The sequence below is a fragment of the Callorhinchus milii genome, unplaced genomic scaffold (assembly GCF_018977255.1).
Source record: "Callorhinchus milii isolate IMCB2004 unplaced genomic scaffold, IMCB_Cmil_1.0 Scaffold2, whole genome shotgun sequence".
In the NCBI taxonomy this organism is placed as follows: Eukaryota; Metazoa; Chordata; class Chondrichthyes; order Chimaeriformes; family Callorhinchidae; genus Callorhinchus; species Callorhinchus milii.
Window position 1 is genome coordinate 4,058,284 of NW_024704743.1, and position 27,420 is coordinate 4,085,703.

Consider the following 27,420-nt stretch of genomic DNA (forward strand, 5'->3'; position numbering starts at 1 on the left):
TTAAGCCAGGGAAGGGCGGGCTGTTGGGTGTTGAGTGCTGTGTTTATCATGAACCAGCAGGTACTACAAGCAGATGAGCACATCAATTTATCACCCTTCCAAATTCATGTCAGAACAGTTATCTGTTCTTTACTCGATGCGGCCATAGAACATTAGGCCATGATAAACGACTCAAACATGACTTTACCTGTGGCATCTGTCAAAACTTGAGATAATGGAGAAGAGATGGCTCTTACGCACTTCAGAAACATAAGGGGATGAAGTGCTGTGTGCATTTATTATTTACCATTCTGATTTCTTCTGACATTAATCCCTGCTATCGTTTTTCTTCTCAGTCGTCGAAACCTAGTTAACGGCCGAGCCCTTTAGCGCAGTACATAACCAAGGCTGCAAAGTCAGAAGGGAAGCCAAATAAGTCAAGGAAAAGTGCTAAGGGTGATGTCGGGCTTGGGCTTCTAAACTGCTTCACTGAGGAACTGAAAGAAACCAAGATTATCACTGGGTTTATCACAGGATAACAACAAACAGTGGACAGCTACAGTGGAGTCCTGTAGCTCAGTTGGTTAGAGCACTCGCCTCGCAAGCGAGAGATCTGGGTTCGATTCCCGGCAGGGGGCGAAACCCTGGGCAAGTTTCCTTACTCCACACGCCTGATAATAATCCCTCGAGAAAAAAATAAGGCGGAGGTCCCAAGGCGCTGGACGGTCAGAAATCCACACCCGAGCTGGTGGTTGGGATCAGGAGGGGTGGAAAGCAGGGAAGGTGGGGGTAGGATCATGCAGAACATGATCCTTTAGAGATTGAGCCATGGTAAGCGGAATGAGGCCTGAGCACTGATGGGGCGAGACATCACAGGATCACGAGACTGGCTTGAATCATTTTGTCTCTCCACAACGTCCGTCCTTTCCCCCCCTCCTCATCACAGCATGAAGCCGCTTTTCTAAATGAGTCCGGTGTCCTGGCCTCTACCACCTTTCCTGGGAACCTGTTCCGGTTGCTGATTAACCTCTGGATTAAAAAAAAATCTTTTCCTTTTTGGTACTTGACCTGAAATTGCCCTTTACGGCATAAACCTACATCCTCTTGTCCTACTGTCTTGTTGCATCCTAAAGTATTCTTGTGGGTTTACTAACCTGAGGGCGGTTGATGCATGTAGTAGTAACAATAATAAATAATAATAATGATTAATAATTGATTGACAGAGCAACTTTCACACCAGAGGTCGTCTCAAAGCGCTTCGCAGGATTTACTGTACAGTGCAGTGACTGTATATTTTGTATGTGAACGCAGCAACCAATTTACAGACAGTATGCCCACAAACAGCTATAAAAGTGAGTGACCAATTTTATTCGACGGCACCTTTGATATTGTAGTGGAACTGACTCCCAGCGCTACATTGGGGTGTCAGCATATTCTGTGCGACAAATTATAATTTACCGGTGAACAATCAAACAAGTGTTCACCTCTTCATATTTTCCTGCACCAATTAATTTTCAGTTTTTTTTACCAGAGCATTGAACCATCGGTGACTGAGCCATGATTCATCACGCCCCCAAAACTCTAGAACTCTCTGCCTCTATCCCTCCGCCTCCGCCTCTCGAGGTACCTTCAGATCCCACCTTAAAAACTACCTCTTCGATCACATCTTCCTCCCACTTTCTTCCCAGGTGAACATCCAGACCGTAACGCTCTGAAAGCGCCCGGGTAGATTGACCCACAACAACAACAAAATTATAGAGTGCCTTTCACATAGGGAGGACATCCCAAAGTGCCGGGCATAGTGACCTAGGCGAAGGCGTTGTATAAATTCAGTTTGTTGTTGGTGAAGAGGAAATGCGATGCTTTAATGCTGCTTAATGAACGAACGTGGACTGTAAATTGGAGTAATACACGTTCATAATGTCTTGCCCTTGATCAAACCAAAATAGGATTTTTTTTTTTTTTTTGGTCACATATGAATGCAGACTGCCATGCATTGTGCGAGCAGCACATGCTGTGTGCTTTCCATGTATTTCTAATCAGATGCTGACAGAGGAACTACTCAAGGGCATGTCCATTGTGCTTCGGAGCGAAATGAACCGTGTCTATTAACATACCAGTGAAACTGTCTTTTAAGATTGCGGTATTATAGAGATATGATGAGGCATTAAAGAAAGAACAAGGGCATTGAGAAAAATGATGAGCTCAAGAATAATCCACTTAAGTCCAATTCCAGCATGGTTTGTAGTCAGTGAGATTCCCGAAATAGAAGCCATCTCTGGATCTCTTCCCAATTTTGTAATCCCTTCTTGAATTGGTTTCTCTTTGGATGCATTTACACCCTTTAACGATTTCTACAATTGGCTCATGCACTGACCTCAAGCTAAGTTTAGTTTTAAAAGCCATTCATTGGGTTCTTAACCAGACATTGCTGTTTATTTTCTTTCTCATAGCAACTGGCACAGGATGCAGGGAATGCACCATTTACCCTCGCGTTTGAATGTAGCATCGTTGCGGGTTTCCCAGAATAAAGTTAAAGGGATCCAAAACGTAGCAGTTGTAACCTCCGTTCTCAAAGATTAGTGAATATTTATGACCGGCGGAGGTCGTGCTTTCGGCCACTATGCCCCCAAAACTCTGGAACGCTCTACCTCAATCCCTCCGCCTTGCCCCCTCTCTCCCCTCTTCCAAGTCCTGCCTGAAAACTTTCCTATTCGACTGTGCTAACACGACCACCTCCCCACCTCCCCACCCCGGCTCGGAGTCAGGCTCCGCCACTCTTAAGCGCTCTGAGACGCTACCCTGCATGGAGGGCGCTATGTGAGGGCAAGTTGTTGCTGTTGTTGAATATCAAATCCAGCCAACGACTGGAATGCCGTTGACATTGAGCCACAGGATCTCCGATTCTGAAACGCTTGGGGTTGCATTGGAGCAGAGATCCCTCAGATCTAGTTATCAGCAGGAACCTCACACTTTAACCCCCCCACCCCCACCCCATTGCACGGGTATCTCAGGGACGCTACCCCGTGTGAAGAGCGCAATACAACTGCAAGTTGTTATTGTTGTTGACTCTGGAGAAAAGGGTGGATGTTAAAAATCCCACGACACCATTTGAAACGGGAGGGGGGTGAGGGGGTTTTCTCCCCGTGTCACCAGCCAACTATCCCGAAATACAATCGGGCAGTCACTCCATCTTTGATTGAAGGTTGAATCGCTGTGTGTGGAAATTGGCCTCAGCGTTCGCTCACTACACTTCGCAGAAAAATCCTGCGAAGCACTTTCAGACGGCTCAACAAGCTTGATAAGGCACCGTATCGAATGCAAGTATTATATTCAATGTGCACATCTAACGTTTAAAAGGTTTTATTGGGGAAAAACGCATTGCAGTGTTGGCAGTGTGTCACACAACCAAACTGATGCCACGTGTGACCGGCCAAAGAAGCCATTTTAAAAAAAAGTTAATTATGTTTAATCTGATTTTAAGCTGCAATCATTCCGCTCATTGTGGTGTAATTATATTTTATAACATCATATCTATAATTCATCTCGAAACAGTTTGGTTAATAACCAGAATTGGAATATTTTCTGTGCGAAATGAAAATCCACGTAACAGGATGTCTTTTCTCGCAAAGAAATAGAAAATAAAATAAGCTTTTGCAAACTTGTATGTGCTTCGGCACAAGGGCTGGTCTTCTCACCGAACGTGGCGGTGGATGAGGAAATTCCCGCATAAACACGCCAAAACAAAGCTGCAAGGAGAAAAAACGTATTTCAGCATAGGTGGGTGTGAAAGACGGGAACATAACCATTCATTTTTCACTGTTTCTTCTCCGCTCGCTCCCTTAATTTAAATATATAACAATAAATAATACTCGCATTTGATATAGCGCCTTATCAAGTCATTCAGACATCTTCAAAGTAAAGTATAATGGGGTCATATGGTCGAAGCTGACACTCAAAAATGCAGTGCTGAGGGTTTGCTGCATTGTTAGAGAGTCCAATCCTTTGGATGAGATGTTAAACCAAGGCCCTGACTGCTCTGCTCTGCGCAACATTGCCCGGCTATGCCATTGTCCCTCACTGCATTCATCCACAAAACACGGTCACTACACTTTACAGTATCTCCTGTGAAGTACTTTGGGGCTGTCCTCCCAATGTGAAAGGCACTCTACCAAATGTAAACATTATTATTATTATTATTATTATCAATAATGGTGCTTCTACTCTTGTTCCTTTTTTTTATTGTTTTAATAATAATAATAATAATAATAAATAATCTTTGCATTTGATACAGCGCTTTTCGCATCTGGGGGTTACGTCTCAAAGCACTTCACAAGATTTGCTGCGAAGGGTGGTGACCGGGTATTTTGTGGGAAAACTTGACAGCCAATTTGGACACAGCAATGTCCCCAAAACATCCATGAAGTAAACGACCCAGTGTCGATGGGGGAGTTTTCCCTTAACATTAACAGTGTCACGCATTAACATTGGACAAGGGAACAGGCTGGAGTCTGGATGCCTTCTCCCAGGCCTTTGCCAATGTTGTGCTTGATCAGGACCAAAGGAGACACAGGACTGGTCAATGTGCCAATCGCGAGAGAGTTACAGATGACCTTCCTTTTGAATGAATGGTCCATTTCTACGCCCAGAGATTCTATGATTTGATCCCAACATATCCATCCAATCACTTCCCTAATATAGCATCAAGTGGCGTCCTGTAGCTCAATGGTTAGAACACTCACCTCGCAAGTGAGAGACCTGTGTTCGATTCCCGGGCAGGACAAAATGTTGGGCAAGTTTCCTTACTCCAAACGCCTCTGTTTACCTTAGCAGTGAGTGGGAACCCAGTTGTTAGTCGATTGGCAGATCGCTTTTCCGGAAGTAATAATTCCTTCCAAAAAAATAACAGTAATGAATGGGTCACTTCAATCCACGACTGTTTGTGGGACACTGCTGTGCGTTTCGCCCACAGAATACACAATCAATTCACTTTACAGCATATTCTGTGAAGCGCTCTGAGACGTTTCGAAGACGTGACAAGGCGCAATAACAAATCCAAGGATTATTATTCTTATCAAACTGTTTCTTAAATGAGTCCGGTGTCCTGGCTTTTACCACCTTATCTGGTAACCTATCCTAGCCATTGAATAAACCCGACTTGTTCTTTAAATCTCTAAGCTTGAGCTGTCTTGTCCTGCACGCACTTTCTCTCTCTTTGCCTTCTATATTATCTTGTGCCTGATTGTCCATTCTGCCCTTGTGAAGAAGTAGGTCAACAAACATTCCCACGAGCCCCACCCGCCCGCCCTCCACAAATAAAATTGGTCACTCATTCTGTGGCTGTTTGTGGGACATTGCCGTGTGTAAAATTGACTGCTGAGCTCCCCTACAAAATGCACAGTCGGCACACTTCGCAGAATCCTCCAAAGTGTCTTTGAAACGTCTCAACAATGTTATAAGCTGCTTGGTCAAACGCAAGGATTATTAAGTATCTGGCTTCAACTCATCACCTGGCTCAACCCGAGTGATTGTTGAAATTCCTGTGTCGGAAACCGAAATGACTCTCCACCTCCTCATGTTCCCACTCGCTCGCCCGCTCATCTCTTTTTCTGTCGCTCGCTCTCTCTTTCGCTGGCTTTAACGCACTCCAGAACCTGAAATGGAACTGGAATCGGATGCAGAATAAACTGAAGATATTGTTTTCTCCTCGGCTCCAAACCACACTTGACAATGTACAGCTAATTTGGGAATGCTTGAACATTGCCCAATTTACCTTGTATGTAGAATTCAAGTTGACCTGACATTTTTTTGCGGGGGGGAAAAAAAGGTATAGCGTTGTAAAGGCTTCTAAAATGCAGATGAACAGCACCTACCATTAATTTTGTTACCGTGGCAGTAGGCAGATAGGTGGGTGGTATGTGACAGGCAGATGTGGCCACTGGTGGATGGAGCCACGGTGACAAAGACTGAAGAAACATACAGGTTATAGCAACTTATCACGTTCAAACTTCTCATACTGCTTCACAGCTAATTGCTGTCAAGTGTAGTTACTGTTTCTGGAGGCAAATTCAGCAGCCGTTCATGTCTGAAAGGGTTGAGTTGAGCAGCCAATTAATCTGGAGGATGGTTGGACGGAACAGCATTGCAAAACTTCCTACTCTTTTCAAATAGTGTCTTGGGATCATTATGATTATTATTTTTATTGTTATTATCAGATCATCCAAGGAGTAGCGGCACTTTGCTACACTGCAACCTGCATGCTCCCTCTTGGTGACATTTTCCGTAGACATGGGGTCAACTTCCACATGTACGCGGATGACACCTAACTCTGTCTCTCTGCCTCCACCCTCGAAGAGAGGACCCCTGATGTTCTCACAGACTGTCTGTTGGACGTCAATTCCTGGTTGAGAGCTAACTTTACACCTCACGGAGCCAATAGGGAACCTCGGCGTCCTGTTCGACCCTCAACTGTCCTTCAACGCCCGCATCCGTGCCACGACCTTTCCCCACCTCCGCAACATTTCCTGGCTCTGCCAACTGTCTCTCACTGCAGACCCTCACCCACACATTCATCACATCCAGGCTCAACTACACAAACTCCCTGCTTGTTGACCTCCCCAACTCTTCCCTCCACAGGCCGCAGGTCATCCAGAACTCTGCAACCCTTGTCCTCTCCCACACCAGGCTCTGGGTCCCTATCACCCCCATCCTCTCCCAGCTCAATTGGCTCTTCATCACTCAGAGGATACAGTTCGAGATCCTGGTACTCACCTTCAAAGCCCTCTACGGCCTTGCTCCTCCCTACTTCGGTGACCTCCTAACCCTCTACCAACCTGTCCGCTCCTTCCACTTACCAGGCTCCAGCCTGCTTCACGTCCCCCGCCTTGCCCACCCTCACCGATCGGGCCATCAGCCTCTCTGCCCCCATCCTATGGAACGCCATTCCACAGTCCCTCCGCCTCGCCCACTCCCTTGCCTCCCTCAAGACTCATCTCGAGATGCTCCTCTTTGACCGTGCCCACCCTCCACCCCTCCTGATCTCAACCACCAGCTTGGGTGCAGTTCCCTGACTGTCCAGCGCCTTGGGACATCCTCCTGACGTGAAAGGCGCGATACAAATGTAATCTGTTCTTGTTGCATGTTCATCTGTAAAAGGTCGTGTGTAGCTTTAGTCTCCGGTGCCTCTTGATGTCAGTGAAGTTCATGTCGCCTTTCGCATCGGAGGAACGTCCCCCAAAGTGACTCACAGGAATTTACTGTACAGTGTAGCTAGCGCCTGCGTATGTCCAGCAATGTCCCACAAAGAGCCACAAAGTGAATGCCCAATTTTATTTGGAGGATCGTTGACACGCTTAACATGCTTAACTCATACACTGCTTGAGGTATGTCTGCTTCTAAAGCCATGTTATCAGATGACGTCCGCACACACACGCACACATACACACACACTCACGCGTGTCTTGCTCCTCTAAGTTATGGCCTTTGAACCCGTTGATACCAATTTTGCTGTCATTGACTGAAGCGATTCATCATCCCCCACATTACTCGGAGAGCCAAATGGTAGCGGGATATTCATCTCTTTCCATGTCACAGGTCAGCTATGGAGCTGATAGAAAGTCTCAGTGTGTAATGGCAAGAACCTCTCTGATCAGGAATACAGTAAGATTTATATCTGCTCTCACACGTGCTCAATGTTCTTGAAAATATGGTTCCCAGATCCGACGCTGCAATTTGAATTTAAATTAAAATCGACGTATATGCTTGCTGGAATGTCTTCTCCTCTTCGTCCATTCTAGGTGCTCTCTGTTTTGGGTTTGGAGGCTTTCCACAGAGGATGTTCACGCTAGGCAGCAATCTCCTTTAGCTCCCATAAGAAAAAGAAATCTTGAAAAAGAAAAAGAAATCTTATTTGTCAACTGGCAGTGCAAAGCATGTAATCACAATGATTAGTGACAAAATAGTAATCCTCGCATTTGATACAGTGCCTTATCGCGTCATCGAGACGTCTCAAAGCGCTTTGCAGAATATACTGTAAAGTGGATTCACTGCGTATTTCATGGGCGAAACACAGCAGCCAAATTTGCACACAGGAGCGACCCACAAACCACAAACAACCAGTAGGCGAATGACTGATTTTATCAAGACAGCAGGAGAAAGTCCCCTTCTCTTTTCAAATAGTGGCATCTGAACCGGTAGACGGAAACCCGATTTAACTCTCGGCTGAAGGAAAACACCTTCGACAATATAACACAGCCCCAAGAACTGCACTGGGCGGATCAGCACAGACAATGGCCATTCCTAGTCCCGATGTGGGACTTGAACCCGCAACCTTCTGACTCGAGGCAAGAGTGCCCCCAACGGAGCCAGGCTGATGGTTTATGGTAGATTAATACATGGTACAGCTCAAAAAACAGACTATTCGGCCCATCCAGTCCAACTGTGTTTATACTTCACACAATGCCACTCCTAGATCCTTTCCTGAGTCCCATATCCGTGCTTTTCCCATATCACTCAACTTTATTCTATCTTACGCATGTATCTAGTTTCTTTAACGTGTCCTCATTAATAATCACGCGCGATGACTTTTTCATCCGTTTTGTTACTGTTTAAAAGTCAGCTTCCAATCTCCTCATCCCAATATGCACTTGCTGTTGAATTATTCTTAAATTTTAAGCCATAAAAGGTCTTCCAGGCTGAGACCGGGTGGAATTTCAGACCTTGGAAACCTCGGTTTCCACCTGACACAGCTCCGCAATACACGATGTTTGTAAATAATCCGTTCCGTGCTCCAGCAAGTTTATAGTTTTCCGGTTCGTTAACAGACCTCACTAATTCTTCGACAACAATATTGACAATTAGTGATGTACAAGTCATCTGCTGAGTGAAAGATGTAGGTGGTAGAAATCTAATTATACTCCAAGTCTGTTAGTCACACAATCTGGTTGCTTTAATGCAGAGAAATAGACTGCCAATTCCTACCTGTTAATAAACCCCAAACTAGGTAATGATTCTCTGTTAGTGGGTAAATTTACTGATCTCGCTTATAATTATAATGTTGCCTCCAGCTGTACAAATGGAGCATAAGAATTTTTTCACGTACAGAGGAATGTCTTTCTACCCAGTCCCGGCTCTCTGTGTTTCGTCCCGAACCAGGGAAAGACTTTTTTTAACGTAGAGGAATTGGAACTCACTAAGGTTGATGCAGAAAACATCAAAGCATTTAAGAGGACGTTCTCGTGCATAACAGCAACTTTCATTCATATATCGCTTTCAAATAGGATACCACGCATGAGGGAGAAGGATATGACTTGCAGCTCAGTGGTTAGAGCACTCGCCTCGCAAGCAAAGAGACTGGGGTCCCTGGGCGGGGCGAAATGTTGGGCATGTTTCCTTACTCCACACACCTCTGTTTACCTCGCTAGGTTGTTAGTCGATTGGCGGATCGCTTCTCCGGGGGTAATAATTCCTTCAAGAAAATAATAATAATTAATTTGGTCACTGTTTGTGGGGGACGCTGCTGCGCGCAATTGGCTGCCGCGTTTCGCCCACAAAATATACAGTCGGTTCACTTAACAGTATATCCTGTGAAGCGCTTTGAGAAGTCTCGAACGCATGATAAGGCGCTGTGTCAAATCCAAGGATTATTATTATTATTATTATTATTATTATTATTATTATTATGTGAGAGGACATCAGGAGGGGTGGAAGCTTGTGTAGAGTATAAAATAGTGGCACGGACTAATTGGGCCAAATGGCTTGTTTCGGTTTTGTACGGTCTATGGTAATTCGGTGTAATACATGGAACGCTCAGTTGTCTGGTGTGGATTCTCTTAAGCACAGTGATGGGTTTGCGTTCGTCACTAAACCGTCTAAAAACATATTACTTTTTTCATATTACTGTTTAAAAAAGAATATATTTCATTTTCAAATACTGGCCCCGCTCTCTTTTAAAAGTCACAACAAGAACAGCAACAACAGCAGCAACGTCGACGACAACAACTTGCACTTATACAACTCCCTCCACACAGCGGGAGCGTCTCAGAGCGATTAACAGTGGCGGAGCCTGACTCCGAGCCGCGGGTTGGTGGGGGGGGGGGGGGGGCAAGGCGGAGGGATTGAGGGAGAGTGTGTTGCACGGTTTCTCCATCTCTACAGCTGGAGGCAACATTCCAATTATAATGTTATCATTTTTAAAAGCTGTCCCAGATTTTGTTTTGCGGAGTGAATTGCCAGCTCCGCAGGCCTTGTCGACGCCAGATTTCTGTCCCGTCGTGAACTCACCAGTACGCGCCGCTGTGTGGCTGTTTGCCTCTCGCGAACAGCTTGAGAGTACGACAACAACAACAGCTTGCGAGCCGGGGGTGGGGGGGGAGGGGGGAGGGGAAGGTGACCAAGGGCGCGGTCGAAAAGAAAGGTCTTTAGCCGAGACCTGAAGGTGGGAAGAGAGGGGGCGAGGCGAAGGGAGTGAGGAAGGGAGTTCCGGAGCCTCGGGGCATAGTGGCTGAAGGCCAAATGAGGCTCAAGGCGAAATGAGAAGGTTTAATATTCCACAAAAGCTCGATGTAGATAAAAGCTGGTCAGGTTTGAAGAGATGTGAGCAGTAACAACAAACAACTTGTGGATCTTTATTGCTTTGCCCAATGATTTTTTTCAAGGAGTCCCTGTCCCACTGAACTGCAGTTTATTTCCTTCCATTTCGACAACTGCCCATAATAATAATAATAATAATAGAAATAACAACAATAATAATCCTCGCATTTGATACAGCGCCTTATCACGTCTTCGAGACGTCTCAAAGCCCTTCACGGGATATCCTGTAAAGTGTAGTGACTGTATATTTTGCGGGCGAAACGCGGCAGCCAATTGAGCACAGCGACCAAATTACTATTATTTATTTATACACTTAGACACATAGACTAGCACGTGGCAGCGACTGATGATCGCAGCTCCCTGAATCGAGCAATGTTGACCTGCCCAGACCTTCTCACGCCTCGAGGGAGGATGTGCAGCAGATAATAACTCGCAGCTTCTCTCCACGTAAAACTCACTCGCTTGTTATCTCGCCAACCTGCTGGAAATAGCATCAAAGACAAGTTCACACAAGTTGATCAACTGACGTGTTTTTTAAACTGGTATCGATCGGAACCCAACGGAGGGAATGACCTTCTCGTGCTTAGCGACTAAACATGATTCAAAAAAAAAATGTCTTTAAGTCACCCTGAGTGGCCCTTTTTCGCTGGTCAAGTCGGGTAGAATCGGTCCCTCACCTAATTGGTGTTTGTGGCGCATCGCCAGTTGTCTGCCGTGGTCACCTGTGAGTAGACAGTCACTGCACTTTGCAGTAAAATGCTGCGAAACGCTGAGACATATCAATGGCGTGATAAGGAGCTCGATCGAATGCAAGGATTATTATTAGTATGTATTATATCTTCTGAAAAGCGCTCATATTAGGCTAATGCCTTTTTAGAAACGTAATTTACTAGGATTTGAGCGAACGGCAATAGAGGCAAATTTAAAGATAATTTTCCTGGGAGCCTATAGCCAAATACTAAAATGTGTCTTTCCCCGTCATTTTGTGCGGTCTGCAATTTCATGCCTTTAATTTCAGGCTTATAATACGAGCCTTAATTAAGAAACCCTCGAGTGACAGAAGTACCTGCGAAATGGCAAGTCTTCCCCTCTATCCCTGCCATGTTCCTTGATTAAAGCTTCAATCTCCAATGTTCTTCAGAACCACTCTTCAATTACAAGTCGAGCCTTAAAATCTGAAACCAGACAGCCAGGGATTTCCTGCGCGCACTCGAGATGATTTAGAAACCGGAGATCGAAAGACCAACACAAAAAGAAAGGCAGGAAATGTAAACCATTTCGTTAGCTCAACCTGAATAAAAGCAGGGGACTTTTCATTCAGTTCAGGCCAGGTTCACAATAATCGATGAGCAGGAGAGAATGATGAGGCAACCAAGTTCACAGGACGGTAAAACGTAATGGCAGGACAGACACCAGGAAGTATAATAATAATAATAATAATCCTTGCATTTGATATAGCGCTTTTCACGTCGGGAGGACGTCCCAAAGCGCTTCACAGAACACACTGTAAAGTGAATTGACTGTATATTTGTGGGCGAACGCGGCAGCCAATTGCGCACAGCAATGTCCCCCAAACAGTGGTAGATTGAAAATGACCAATTTATTATTGTTTGGGGTTTTGGAGGGATTATTATGTATGTCATTACACGGAGAATAATTAATGATTGGAACGGAAAATAATAATCCTTGCACCTGATATAGCGCCGTATCACATCTGGGCTCGACTACGTCAACTCCCTGCCTTGTCGGCCTTCCCAACTCTTCCCTCCGCAAGGTGCAGAACATCCAGAACTCTGCAGCTCGTGTCCTCTCTCCCCCGCACCAGGCTCCGAGATCCCATCACCCCCACCCTAACCCGGCTCCACTGGTTCTCCATCGCCCAGAGGATAGAGTTCAAAATCCTCGTCCTCGCATTCAAGGTTCTCTATGGCTTTGCCCTTCCCAACCTCTGTAACCTGCTGAACCCATATCAACCTGTGCTCCCTCTGCTCAGCAGGCTCCGGTCTGCTCCACGTTCCCCCACCCAGCCTGCCCACCATCGACAGTCAGGCCTTCAACGATTCTGCCCCGACCCTTTGGAACTCCATCCCACATTCCCTTCGCCTCTCCCCCTCCCTCAAGACATGTCATAAAATCCTCCTCTTCGACCGAGCCATCAGCCACCCTCCTGCTCTCCCTGCCATCCCACCCTCCCTGATCTCGACCCCCACCAACCCGGGTCCAAATCCCTGACTGTCCAGAGCCTTGGGACGTCCTCCCGACGTGAAAGGCGCTGTACAAATCTAGTTTTGTATTCTATTGTATCACATCATCAAAGACAAATCAAAGCGCTTCACGAGAGTTTAGCTCTACACAGGAGTGTATTGATTGTATATTGGTAGTTGAACCAGTTTTCCACACAGCAATGTTCCACACAAAGCCATGAAGTGGATTGTTGGCCAGGGACACTGGGAGAAACTGCCTTCTCTATTCGAATAGTGCAGTGGGATCTTTAACCCGCCAGACGGGACCTTAGTTTAACATCTCATCCGAAAGACAGCACCTCCAACAACCTGTATTCTCTCAACTCCATATCGGAGCATCAGCATTGACTGTGAGTCCTGAGGTGGTTGAACGAGGACGGTTGAGGATGGGACTCTAGATTTATTTATTTAATTTATTTAAGAAAGCAGTGTGTTGCTATAATGAGAGGACTGCGGGGTGGATGTCCTGAAAGCACCTGATTAAATGAGCTGCAAGGCTTTCTTCATCCTTTTGGAATTGACAGGATTAGTTGAGGCACAGATCTAATTAAATGGCGGAACAGGCTCGCAGGGCTGAATGGCCTACTCCTGTTCCTATGGTCTTATGTTCCTATGTTCATCCCAACCTCTCACACCATCTTGTGAGAGCACAAACTTAATCCAAGTTTTAAGACAACAACATCATCTTACATTTACAGCGTCCATCAGGTAGGGTAACTCCGTAGAGCGCTTACATATTAGAGAGGTAAGAAGAAGCCATTTAACCACAACTCTCACACTTGGAAACAGAATGTCTGAAAGCTTGCCCATTGCTAATAATAATAATAATAATAATCCTTACATTTGATATAACATCTTATCACGTTTTCGAGACGTCACAAACCGCTTCACAGACTATATTGTAAAGTGAATTGACTGTATATTTTCTGGGTGATACGCGGCAGTCAGTTGCGCACAGCAGCGTCTCACAAACAGTCGTGGATTGAAGCGACCAAATTATTACTATTTTTTGAAGGAATTATTACACCTGGAACAGCGATCCGCCGATCGACTAGCAACCGGGTTCCTATTTACTGCTGGGTAACCAGAGGCGTGTGGAGTAAGGAAACTTGCCCAACATTTCGCCCTGCCCGGGAATCGAACCCAGGTCCTCTCGCTTGCCAGGCGAGGGCTCTAACCCCTGAGCTACAGGACTCCGATAGTGAGTTGAATCGGGCGGAAAGACATGAAGCAAGCTGAGCGGGCCATGAGGTCACAGTAATAGGGTGCGGCAAGGTCATGGAGACACTTAAAAGTGAGGACCGGGATCCTGAAGTTCATCTGCTGGGGGATGGGGGCTACTGCTCAAGAAGTATTTATTCCCTAAGTGTGTTGAGAAGGTTGGAATTATTACAGCGTTATTGTCTTTACCTGCCTTTCTTATCTGTGAAGCGCTTTGAGACGTCTTGAAGACGTGATAAGGCGCTATATCAAATTCAAGGATTATTATTATTACGTATTATCGTATAACATGGTGCAGTCATCCTTATCCTGCCCAGGGGGTCTGTAATAAACCTCTGCTCTTAATCCTTTCATCCTCCTGGTAAGTGACCTAATAAGCCACAAGCAAACCACAAGTACCTTATCAACATATAAGCATAAAACCAGGATTGGTTTCAGCTTTCAATTGCCTTATGAGTAATTCATGGTATATTTTGTTCAACATACTTAAGAGGGAGTGTATTTTGGATTAAAAACAATTTATTTTAATAAAGTGGCGGGTTCCTCTTTTTCATGTTATATTATTCTGTTCATTTCTAAGCTGCGTTCAAAACGCATCAATGAAAAGGACATTTCAAGCCTCTGTGATGGAACCACATTAAGCGCAGGTTTCAAGAAACTGGTTAAAGGGTTTCGGTTTAATGTCTCATCTGGATTAAGACACCTTTACAGTGCTTCCCCACTCATCTCGGGGATAATAATAATGATAAGTTATTATTATTCTTGGAGATGGGGAAGGTTTCATTATGTTACTGGATTGGCAGCTGTACACGTAGACACACCGCTTTGAAACAGACCAGACCATGTGGTCCAACTAGTCCTCGCCAGTGTTTAAACTCCACATGACCGCTCACCCTTCCTATTCCCCTCACCCTAAACCCTTCTCCCTCACGCATGTATGTATCCAGCTTCCTCTTAAATACATTGATGCCTTTTGCTTCAACAACACAGCCACTGGCAGGGGGTTTACTATCTGACGTACCCGTTGGATGTTGCGGAGACTCTATTTGCGCTCACTCGAGAAGCAGCCGCAACAACAACTTGCATTTTAATCGCGTCCTTTTGCGCAGGTAGCAACTCGGGCAGTTAATCGATTGGGGGGAAAAAATCATTCAGGGGAAGAATGTTCCAAAAAAACGGTTAACAAAAATAACAAGTGTTTAAAACAAGCAGGTGGCAGTGACTCGGACACAATTGGACCCCTTCTGTGCGGCAAGTTTATTTTTCGTCCAAACTGGTGGTTAAGGAAGCGTCTAAACCTGTCTCTTCGGCTTCGCAAATGGTATTTTACGTCGGTGAGGTCGGAAACTCAAAGAGCTTCACAGCACATAATCACTGCACGGCAGTGTATCCCGCGAAGGGCTCCTCCTGACACGAAAGATCATCATTATATTCCCCGCGATTATTATAAACCAGGTAAGGATCATTGTTGTCAACCATTTTTGCCGACCTGCGCCTAATACATTCCGTAAGCAGGCCGCGTCTCCTCCAGGAGACACGACGCATTCCGTTGCGGACACGGGGAAATTTCCAGCCCGCGGGGAAATTTTGCGGGATTTCCAAGCAGGATTTCTAAACGAAGAAAACGGAGGGTGGAATGATTCGGATTCTCTTAAGCCCGCTGATGGGTTTCCGGGAGCGTAAAAAGGCCTCGACGTTATTAAAAGTCTTGAAGTCGAACGTCTCAGAAGCAGAAGCTCAGAAAAAAAAGTTCCTGCAACTGTAGTGACTGTCCAGGCTAACGCAGCAGCCAATTAACATTCAGCAACATCCCACGAGTGGTCATGAAGTGAGTGACCGATTTTTACCCGGGGTAAATATTGGCCAGCACATTGGGGGAAAAGCCCCTTCTCTTCTTCGAACAGTGCCGCAGCATCTACAGGAAGACGGTACTTCAGTTTAAGCGCTCCGGGACACTGCCCCGTGTGAAGGGAGCTACATAAATGCAACTTGTTGCTGTTGTTGATAATATCTCATCTGTAGGACGGCACATCTCTAACAATGTAACGTGCCCCCAACACTGTAAGGGAGCGTCTGTGGGTTCGAAGGCTTGAATGCACAACCTTTTGAGTTAAATACAAAAACACTACCAACTGAGCCAGGTTAACCGCTCCCCATATTTCCTAAGGGAGACTTATTTTAAGAAATCCCAAAGTCCCCGACACCGACCAAAGGGATCAAAGCCCCAAGTCAATGTATTTTCAGAATAGAGTCCTGGCAGCGTAATAATAATAATAATAATAATAATAAGCATTTGATATAGCGCCTTATCACGTCTTCGAGACGTCTCAAAGCGCTTCACAGGATAGCTTATAAAGTGAATCGACTCTATATTTTGTGGGCGAAATTTCCTTTGGGCCAACATTGCACTTCCACCTAACAAAAGGACTCCACCCTCTGTTTTCTTCATTTAGAAATCCTGCTAGGAAATACCTCAAAATTGACCCCAGTATTTTGAACGTAGCTTCTGTTTTGGCTTGTGGTGAACTGTTGTCGGGTTTCTCCTGTGAATTGGTTCCCAGGAGCTTCACGTTACAAGTGGGTATCGGAATGAATGATCAATAATTGCACTCGGCTTTCAGTGAATGGCTGCTAATCACACCCTTTTCCTTAGCCACTTCAGTAATGAACACCCCATTCATTTGCCACAAGCATTAACCCAATAATATGATAAAGAATGTGTCAATCAGGCAAAAAAGCAACTTAAAAAACCATAAAGAAAAGTACTTTCATTTGCACCATTGTGTTGCCTTGCCCTCCCATCAGACGTGCTTTGTCAATCCAATTGATGGTGCGTTCAACGCATCCTGAAGCTCTATTTAAGTGTTACTCTCTCGAAACAGAGAATGATCTTGTGCTACGCTGGATGCTATTAGATTTGAACCTTTTCTGCTATTATGTTTTGGCTGTTTCCCTCTGGTACACGTGGAATGTTCACTGTTCTTTACAGCATCCTTAGAAGCGATACCCCACTTCGCAATTACATATCCAACTCCCTTTTAAACATCCCAATTGATAGGTATGTATTAAAGAGACACGCACACATTCATACACACACTGATACCCACACATATATGTGCACCCTCATGCATACAAACACACATATACGCTATTTATTGTGATTGTTACTTTGGGGGCGAAACGCAGCAGCCAATTGCACACAAACAGTCGCGGATCGGGTCATTAATTTTTTTATGGAAGAATTTATTAGCCCCGGAAAGGGATCCACCAGTCGACTAACAATCGGGTTCCTACTTACTGCTGGTAAACAGAGGCGTGGCGAGTAAGGAAACTTGCCTAAGGTTTCACCCTGCCTGGGAATCGAACCTGAGTTCTCTCGTTCGTGAGGCGAACGCTCTAACCACTACACCTCAGCATTCCCACATAGCACAGTGGTGAGCTCGCACACCCTTCTGACCCATAAAGTCAGAGGCGAGAGAGCTACCCACTGAGCCAGGCTGACACACGCCTTATCACCCTGAAAATACCCCACGAGCGTAAAAGATTTGCAGAAGTAAAAGGCACACAAATGGTTGAAAAAACAGCTCCTGAGGAATTTCTCTCTTTCAATGAAGCAACTTACTTCAGCCTTGATGCAACCTGAACTGACAGCTTTTCATTTCAAGGTGCAATGGAGAAAAGGTTAAGACGCTTTGGCAATCTAATTGAATTTTGCTCGTCCCCAGCTAACAGAGCAGAGTTGGTAAATATTTACAAAGTCCAATCTGCCCTGTGTCCCGTATCTGGGACAGTGTTGCCTATCTGGCTAATACCTACTCACGGGGAAAGACTGCAAGCAACAGCCGAAGTCAATTAAACGCGGTACAATATTAGCGGAACGCACTTCTGAATTGCAGGTGTGCAAAGGGAATAAAAACCCAGAGCGCAACTGAGTAATGTGCTATTGATGGCGAGCGACAATACGCGGCTGTCAGTTTCACTTCAGTTTCGGTAAACTGCGAAGGTTTGTAATGTGGGATGGAAGTTGCAGGACCGCTTGGGAGAATCACAAAGCTGATCGCGTCCAGTCAGCACGGAGCCCTAAAACTGGTGAATCGTTCTCGAACGACCTCTGTGAGATCTTCCTGGACGAAATGGCAGTGAGGACAAAGGAAATGCAGTTGGTGTGGTTCTTTTTTTATATATCAATGGATTCTCGTCAAAGCATTTGATCAAGTGTCACATAAAATACTTCTGGCGAAGATTACAGTCGACGTGTGTAAAGGGGTCGGTGGCTTCGTTGAGGGATGATTGAAGGGCAACAAATAAACAGTAAGGATAAGTCCTCCCCACGTGAAAGCTGCTACACCGACGTAATTTGTTGTTGTCGTCGTCGTTGTTGTTGGGAAGAGGTCACACGCGGGAACCCATCGCCGTAGGTAAAAGTATCCGAACCCGACTGATTCACATATACGTGCAACCCGGAAATTTCCCTGCGTCTGGGATGGAATGTGCACTCTCTCTCTCTCTCTCTCTCCCTGGAGAGACAGACCCCGCCATTATGTTGTTCCAGAGTGTTGTAGGCGCAGGTTGGCCAGAAGCACAGCTTGGGACACTCCAGAGTGTGCGTTGGGTCACAGCTGGAGTTCCGCCAGCTACAGCGGCAGAGCTTGCTATTTAAAGCACCGTCCGGAGAGCTCGTTCACTTGTGTTCTGGCCACAACAATTCCCCCAGAGAAGAAAACCCAAATGGTTATTTAATTCACGTACTGCTTGCGGGACACTTCTGACACAAATTAGCTGCTGCAGTTCACCTCCGAGCACGCGTTGCGGTAAATTCTGTGAAGTGCTTTGCGACGTTTTGACGATGTGATAAAGCAAAATATTATTATTATTATTATTATTGTAGACCGTTACCATAAATGGGGAGTTTAAATTTGAAGAAACTCGAGAAGTTGAGGCTTTCTTTTCACTGTGGCTGGGATGTGGAGGTGGGTTATGAAGGAACATGATAGGATAGATAATAACAGCAGCTACCTTTTTCGTGAGCTGATCACAACCCTGACTGGAAGGATTTTCTGCAGTACCTCAAATTGCTCCCGTCATCTGTTCTATTTTCCTCCCTGCTTTTTGCTCCAAGCGGCCGAGGGTTATGAATGTAATATAATAATCCTTACGTTCGATATAGCTCCTTACCGTGTCGTTAGTACGTCTCAAAGCGCTTCATAGAATACACTGTAAAGTGAATTGACTGTATGTTTTTGTGGGCGAAACGCGGCAGCCAATTGCGCACAGCAACGTCCCCCACAAACAGACGTGGATTGAGCGACCAGTTTTTTTTTTTTGAAGAGATTATTACCCCCGGAAAGCAACCCGCCAATCGAGTAACAACAACGACGACAACAACTTGCAATTCTATGGCTCCCTTCACACAGGGTAGCATCCCAGAACGCTTAAGTTCAATCAGGTTGAACCAGGTTCCTACTCACTCCAAGGTAAACAGAGGCGTGGGGAGTAAGGAAACTTGCCTAAGGTTTTGCCCTGCCCGGGAATCAAGGACGGGACATTAATCAATACGCTACAGGACTTTGCAATGAAGATAATAATGGTAGAAATCCTTCCCTCTGGTACAGCTCCACGCGCATCAGGAGGATGTCCCAATGTACTTCAGTGAAAACAACGCGTCTTACAGCGAAGAAAGTCAAGGGTCGCTTTCCCTTGAGGGAATATCGCGCCTGTTTTCGGTGGAGGGTTAAAGATCCCAAGGCACCGCTTGAAAAGTGAAAGGAGTTTGTCCCCGTCAACAACCCCCCGAATAAAGGGAATCATTTGGCTTCACGGCTGTTTGTGGAACATTGCCTCGAAGAAACAACAACGTGCCCGTTACCACAGTGACTGAGCCACTTTGAGGAAAATTAAATGTATTGTCGAGAAAAAAAAAGGGGCTTGTAGATTGTAAAGTGGCATTTTGCTCACTTCTCCCTCAGGGCTCCCTGATTACTATTGTGCATTAAGTGGATTTTACTTTTTTACTTTCTATTTATGACTCTTTCAGGCTTTGCACATTAAAAACCTTTTAGTTTAATGTTATGCGAGATGTTCTGCAGCAACATTTCAGCACTGCACACAGTCGGTAATGAGTAAATATTGGCAAAGCTCCTAAGTTTAATGCTTAGAGAATGTCAACACACATTTGTGTAACAGTGCCATTTAGAGAGGGTGTATGTACTTTGGAATGTAAGAACTTGTTAAATTGGAGACAGATTATTCAAGAAAGCAGAACATTTTCGTTGGCAGAAATATTGATGAGCTGAGGTAATTTTACAGTTAATAAAAAAGCACTTTACCCTCATACAAATTTCGGTCTCAAATGTTTATTTTAAGCTGACATGCGAGAATTAATTATAAGTGTTGTGCAGAGAAGCTTGGAATATGGGTGAGACGCCCGGATCAGGAACGGACAGAAATGGGTCCAGTGTTGTGTAATTAATTCTTGCTCTTTGGTTAACTCCTTCGAGGAACTGGATTAATGTCCCGTCCTTTAGATAAAATGTTCAACCGAGGTCTTGGCTGCCTGTTTGGGTGGAAGGTTAAAGATCCCACGCCACCATTTGAAAAGAGAAGGGAGTTTCTCCTTGTGGCCCGGCCAACCGTCGTATAAAATGAATCATTTCACTTCACGGCTGTTTGTGGAACGTTGCTGTAAGCAAGTTGGCTGCTGCATTCTCCTACAAAATACACAGTCGCTGCACTTAATGGTATATCCTGTGAAGTGCCTTGAGACGTTCTCTCAAAACGCTGCCTGGAATCGAGAGTAGAAATGGAGAAGTAGGTTTGATTGTCATTCACATACATGTGGAAGTCCTGACGTCCCGTGTCTCTGGAATGACGTGACCAAGAGGGAGCATGTAGAGGAGAAAAGGGAGGAGCTGAGAATAGAGGTATGTCTAACCTGCGATACATCACAGGTTACCATGTGAAGGCCGGAGGAGAAACTATTACAGGAGCAAAAGTAGTGGTAGTAGTTGCAAGACTTATAATTGGATATAAGAATTATAATCCGTGCCGCCCACAGCACAGAAACAGCCCTGGTCAAAGTGACAAATGGCATTCTGTCCATCTGCGACCAGGGCTCCCTCTGCTCCTCGCCATCCTTGATCTCTCTGCTTCCTTTGATACCGTTGACCACTCTATCCTCCTCCACTGCCTCTCCTCTCACCTCAACCTTTATGGTTCTGTCCTTGACTGGTTCACATCCTACCTCTCGCACCACCCCTACTTCATCTCCATAAACGGTTTCTCCTCTAGCCCCCGCACTGTCTCGTGCGGCGTTCCTCAGGGCTCTAACCTTGGACCCCTCCCTACCTCTGCATCCTGCTAACTCCATATCGACCTGTCGACTCCTTCCGCTCAGCAGGACTCCAGGTCCCCCACCCCCAGCCCGCCCTACCATCAGCAGTGGACCTTCAGCCTATCTGCCCCCACCCTTCACAAATCCATCCCACAGTACTTCTAGAATATGGCTACTAGAGCGCACGAACAACAGAGGCCCAACTGATGGCTGGATTGAGTGGACCTGACGTCAGCTGTCTCTCTGAAATAACAAAGAAATATGATGAAAGGAGAAGCAAAGTAGCGATTTATCTCACTTATTAAAACAAAAAAGGTCTACTTTGCAATGTTCATATAAGGGTTAGCTAATTGCAGCCTCCGGTTTTGTGAATATTGGAATATTCGCAACGTGTGGGGAAGCCTTGAGAGTGCAACAGACAGAGCTACAGCTTACAGATCAGGAGCTCACTTGTTCAAACCCCCGGTCTGAGCAGAGTTTGCTCCCTGTGGGGCTTCATGGCAAGGTTAAATTTGCCCCAGCCTTCCCAGAGATAGGAAGGTTAAAAAATCTGCTGTGTTTATTAGTCCCAGTCCCTCTTCAGTGCCCTCTACTGGTAATAATAATAATAATAATAATAATAATAATAATAATAATAATAATAATAATAATCTTTGCATTTGATATAGGGCCTTATCCCATCATTGAGACATCGCAAAGCTCTTTACAGAATATATGGAAAGTGAATTCACTGCGTATTTTGTGGACGAAACACAGCAGCCAATTGCACACAGCAGTATCCAAATATTTTTTTTCAAGGGATTATTACTCCCGGAAAGTGATCCACCAATCGACTAAGAACCGGGTTCCTACTTACTGCTAGGCAAACAGAGGCGTGTGGAGTAAGGGAACTTGCCCATGGTTTCATCACGCCTGGGAATCGAACCCGGGTCCTCCCGCTTACGAGGTGAGGGCTCTAACCACTAAGTCACAAGACATTCTCTACAATTGAGTGACCTGCCGATACCCATTGCCAAGGCTCATTGACACATTAACATTGGCCACTTGGGCAGGAGTTCAGGGGGCAACCAGTGCTTTAGGAACTGCACCACAGGCAGAGATGGCTGGTGACCAGGTGCAGAGGATCAGAGGGTGGTGACCATGGCACCCGGGTAAAAATGGATGAGACGTCAAACCAAGGTCCCGTCTGCCTGTTCAGTTGGACCTTGAAGAAATTATGGCACTGCTTGAAAAGAGAAGAGGGTTTCTCCTGGTGTCCTAGCCAACAATCTCCCAGATAAAATTGGTTACTCACTTCATGGCTTTTGGTGGGACCTTCCTGTGTGAAAATCGGCTGCCGTGTTTGTGTGCAAAGTACCCAGTGATTACACTTTAGAGTGTATCCCGTGAAGTGCTTTGAGTCGTTCTCCCGATATGAAAGGCACTGAATCGAACGCAAGGTTTATCAGTGTTATTATTCTTATTATAGCGGAGACAAAAACAACAGACATTTAATAGAAATTCCAGTTGGTAAGTAGACTTGGACCACACCAACCCCGGTCTCGGACTATTTCTGGGCAAACGGAGCTTGGAACCTTTTTTTTTAAAATGACTTTATAAGCACAACCTCACCTGATCTTTGTCGGAAGCTCAAACTCACTACTCCGAGAGCAAATTGATCTTCTTGTTTCTAGTGTTGGTCACAGAGGATGGTGCCAGCCAAGAATAATGCCTTCAGGCTACTGTTGCAGAGGGAAGCAATATTGGATAGAATCAGAGTTTTAACACTTTAGGTTTGATCATGTGTGAGGATTGCACACCGAAAGATTGCAAGGCACAGTCTCTTCACTGTACACAACGTTGAGACTTTGTGATGGCACTAAAGTCAATCCGTCTCTGATACTGCTGCTCAGAGAGAAAGCTATTTGGGATGCATCAAAAGATATTGGCAGATATTTTTGACAGTTTCAAAAGTGCAATCTTCATATTAAAGTTTTTACATGAAGACTAGACTTCTCAGACTGTCAACAAATATCTGTATCGTGGTGGACTGCGCTGATATCAGGCATTCCCAGGCGTGACTAATATTACTGAACGATCCAAAGAGCTGCACGTTCTCCTCCCAGCATTGCTCCTTCTTTTTTTTTTAATCTCGATGAGTTACATTTGAAATGTAAAACTCACTGCTGCGCATGGCAGTAATTTCACACATTAAGGCAACGAGCTGGTAAGTAAACGCTGCTTGAAATGGAACAGTGAAATTAATGTGGAATGTGGTTAGAGCACTCGCCTCGCGGGCGAGAGGACCCGGGTTCGATTCTCGGCAGGGCGGAAGGTCAGGCGAGTTTCCTTAGCCCATACGCCTCTGTTCACCTAGCATTAAGTAATTAACCCGGTTGTTAGTCGATTGGTGGATCGCTTTTTCAGGGGTAATAATCCCTTAAAAAGATGATTTGGTCACTCAATCCACATTTATTTGTGGGACGCTGCTGTGCATAATTGGCTGCCAAGTTTCACCCACAAAATATACAGTCAATTCACTTCACAGTATATTCTGTGAAGTGCTTTGAGGCGTTTTGAAGACATGATAAGGCACTAGGTAAACTCGACACGCCGGGCAGGGAGATCGGGCACATTTCATTCCAAACATAGGGACATATCCACACATAAGTGACACACATATACAGAGCTTTGTCTGATTTGGATACTTTTAAATACTTGTTGGGTTTGCACGTGTGTCAGAACACCCATCTGACAGCAAAAATATTGTCTCCTCTCTCAAATACATGAATGCAAAAGGTTTTATAAATCACCCATCATGAAGATAACGCCTCTTGTAGGATGGTTTAAATCATCTCCAGATTTGCAGGTAAACCACAAACACTGCCATTAAAAGCAGAAGTTTGAATTTGCCAGAAGCTGTTTTTCTGATGATATTGCAATAAGACCACCATCTGGTATCTTCTTGGGATAGATCTTGCATTGGTGACAGTAACTCAGCAGTGAATTGATGCTCTTCTCAATCAGTTGTGCTTATCTGTTACTTAGCAGTAAGCAGTAGCAGTCCCCAGCAGTAGGGATTATGATAGCATAGATGCATTTAAAGGGGAGTTAGATAAATACATGAGGGAGAAAGGAATACAACAACAACAGCAACCAGATTACATTTGTATAGCGCCTTTCACGTCGGTAGGACGTCCCAAGGTGCTGGACAGTGTGCAACATTTCAGACCCGAGCTGAGGTTGGGGGGAGAAGGGAAGGGAGGGTGGCCGATGGCATGGTCGAAGAGGAGGGTCTTGAGACGGGACTTGAAGGAGGTTAAGGAGGGAGCGAGGCGGAGTGATTGGGGGATGGAATTCCAGAGGTTTGGGGCAGAGTGGCTGAAGGCTCTCCCGCCAATGGTGGGGCGGGTGGGTCGGGGGACATGGAACAGGCCGGAGCCGGCTGAGCGGAGGGAACGGGTGAGTTGGTAGGGGGTTTGGAGGTCGCAGAGGTAGGGTGGGGCGAGGCCATGGAGAGCTTTGTAGGTGAAGACCAGGATCTTGAACTGGAACCTCTGAAGGATAGGGAGCCAACAAAGTCGGGCAAGAATGGGGGAGATGGGGTCACGGAGTTTGGTGCGGGAGAGGACACGGCTGCAGAGTTCGGGATGATCAGCAGTCTGTGGAGGGAGGAGTTGGGAAGGCCGACAAGCAGAGCGTTTGCATAGTCGAGCCTGGAGGTGATGAAGCCATGAACAAGAGTTTCAGCGCCTGAGGGGTGAGGTAGTGGCGGAGTCGGGTGATGTTACGGAGGTGAGGGAATAGAAGGTTATGCTGATAGGCTTAGTTGAGGAAAGCCAGGAGGAGGCTCATGTGGAGCAAGAACGCCAGCATAGACCAGTTGGGCCGAATGGTCTGTTTCTATGCTGTATATTCTATGTAATGTAATATGTAATATCCAGCTGTATTAATAATATTATGTTAACTCAATATCTAGCAACCGTAGCCCCAAATCACTCAGGGTCTCAGCCTTACGACCACTGCCTTAAAATGTAAGACGTCATTGAGGATTTTTTTCTAAAAATTCTTCACCACTCGACGTTCAACACCAATGGCCTTAAAATGACGTTTCGACCAAATGAAGGTGAAACCGTTGGGAAATAGCGGGTCTCTTGGATTTCTAAATCTTTACATTATGTTATCCAATCTTTACCAACAAAATCGGCAAAGTCCGATTGGTGAAGAAAGGATAACGGGGGAGACATGTTAACAACAACAAATTGCGTGTCAAAACCTTCTGAGTGCGGAGCGAAACCTTGTGGGCGATCACCAGATCGGTTCGGATGAAGGAGCTGTGTTTTTTTTAAATTAACCGGGGTGCTTAACCACCCTTCCTTGCCACCTTTGGGCAACGAAAATAGATTTCAGCCTGGCTTCACCCTTCACGTAAAAGAGAACTTAACTTTCGAGAACTGTGGGTGGGGGGGGGGTTCCCTTGAGAAAGAAGAAAACTAACACAGGTTAAATATAACTGAAGCAAAAACCATCGTTTTCTGCCAAAACTCACATGAACGCGTGCGATAAACATGCTGCGTCTTCCTTCCGTTTCACAGCGAGCTTCCCTGCGCTTAGCTGCGTTTAAGGATAAAATGGCAGCTCCCATCACATTAAACATCCATTGCCTGCAAAAATGTAGCCCGACGTTTAGTAGCGCATGAATAAATGATGCGCCAATGTGGTAGCGATTGTGTCGGTTTGCATTATTGATGGACGCCCTGAAGGAAACAGCAGCCGTTAAAAAAAAAAGTGGGTGGCGGAGGGGGGTTCGGGGTTGTGGAGTAGCCGGGTTTCTGTGAGGCGCATTGACAAGGCTGACTCATCTTTCAACCATCAGCATCTGCCCCCCCCCCCCCCCCCCCACCCCACACACCCCGCGTCCAGAAGGCGCCGAGGATCGGAACAGGTGGGCTCTCTCCACAACTGGGTCTCAAGAGGCCAACAGCTGAAGCTGGTGACTAGCCGTGTCTTCATACATCTTAGGACAACAAAAACATGACAAGATGACAGATAGCGGTTTTAATATACACTGACAAACAAATTAGTGCAAAGATGCTTTCTACCGAACACCAGATGTGCTGAATTCTGTGATATGGAACAAGCGATGAAAAATTGTCAATCTCCCATCTGTGCCTTCTGCGTTATCAGGGTGTCGAGTGGAACTCTTTTTTGTGTCGTTGTCTTCCGTACTTAATAGGAATTTGCAAAGGACTGCGTAAGCGAAGGCTTCGTACTGTTTGCATACTTGGCGACGAGCTCTTTAGCAGCTCGTTAACAGCTCGTATCTCAAAATTCAATCTTTATTTCCCGCTACTGATCAGAGACTCGCAATCCACCGGTTTACTTACTTATTTACTTATTTTCCTTCCTTCCTTCCTTTTTCTTTCTTTTAAGTCGCATTCCCTTCTCGTTCTTGCCAACCTTTTGCCTCTTGCTCGCGTCGGTCTGGCTCGGTTAGTTGCCTTGTGTTATTTTTTTACGCACCAACCACTGGGTGTTAAGCAAGGTTGCGGGTTTCAAAGCCCCACTTCGGGAATTTGAACTCATATAGCCTATGGAGCACTCCTCTGTTGGAGTGGCCTTCCTTCAGGTGAGAAATTAAAGCCAGTCTCCCTGTTCAGGTCAACATTAAAGATTCCATAACACCATAGGCTAACACAACAGTCAGTGTCCTACAACAATGTCCACAAACAATGTCCCACACAGGGACTAGCCAGGATTCCCTCCCACTGAACCATACTGAACGTTAATAATTCCATGGCACCGTAGGCTAACACAACAGTCAACATCCTGCGACAACGTCCCACAAACAGCGTAGACATAAAACCATTTTATGTCTACGTTGATTACTTCAATGCAGTCCTGGGGGATGCGTTGCATTGTTGGAGGTGTCACCCTTCAGGTGAGACATTAAATTAAGGTCCTATCTGCTGGTTCGGTTAAACATTAAAGATTCCATGACACTACTCGAGAAGACGGATAAAATTTGTTCATTCACTTCATGGCTATTTGTGGGACATTGCTACCAGCAAATTGGCT

The 27,420-nt window shown here is 45.6% G+C and overlaps 1 protein-coding gene and 1 non-coding gene across 2 annotated transcripts in view; one reads left to right on the plus strand and one right to left on the minus strand.

The window, feature by feature from the left end:
- The window catches only part of adarb2 (adenosine deaminase RNA specific B2 (inactive)), a 171,512-nt gene that overhangs the window by 15,058 nt on the left and 129,034 nt on the right, over window positions 1-27,420 (plus strand). The gene's annotated exons all lie outside the window — the stretch shown is intronic.
- trnaa-ggc lies at window positions 13,934-14,007 on the minus strand. Its single transcript has one exon. It is a non-coding gene; the product is annotated as a tRNA-Ala (tRNA).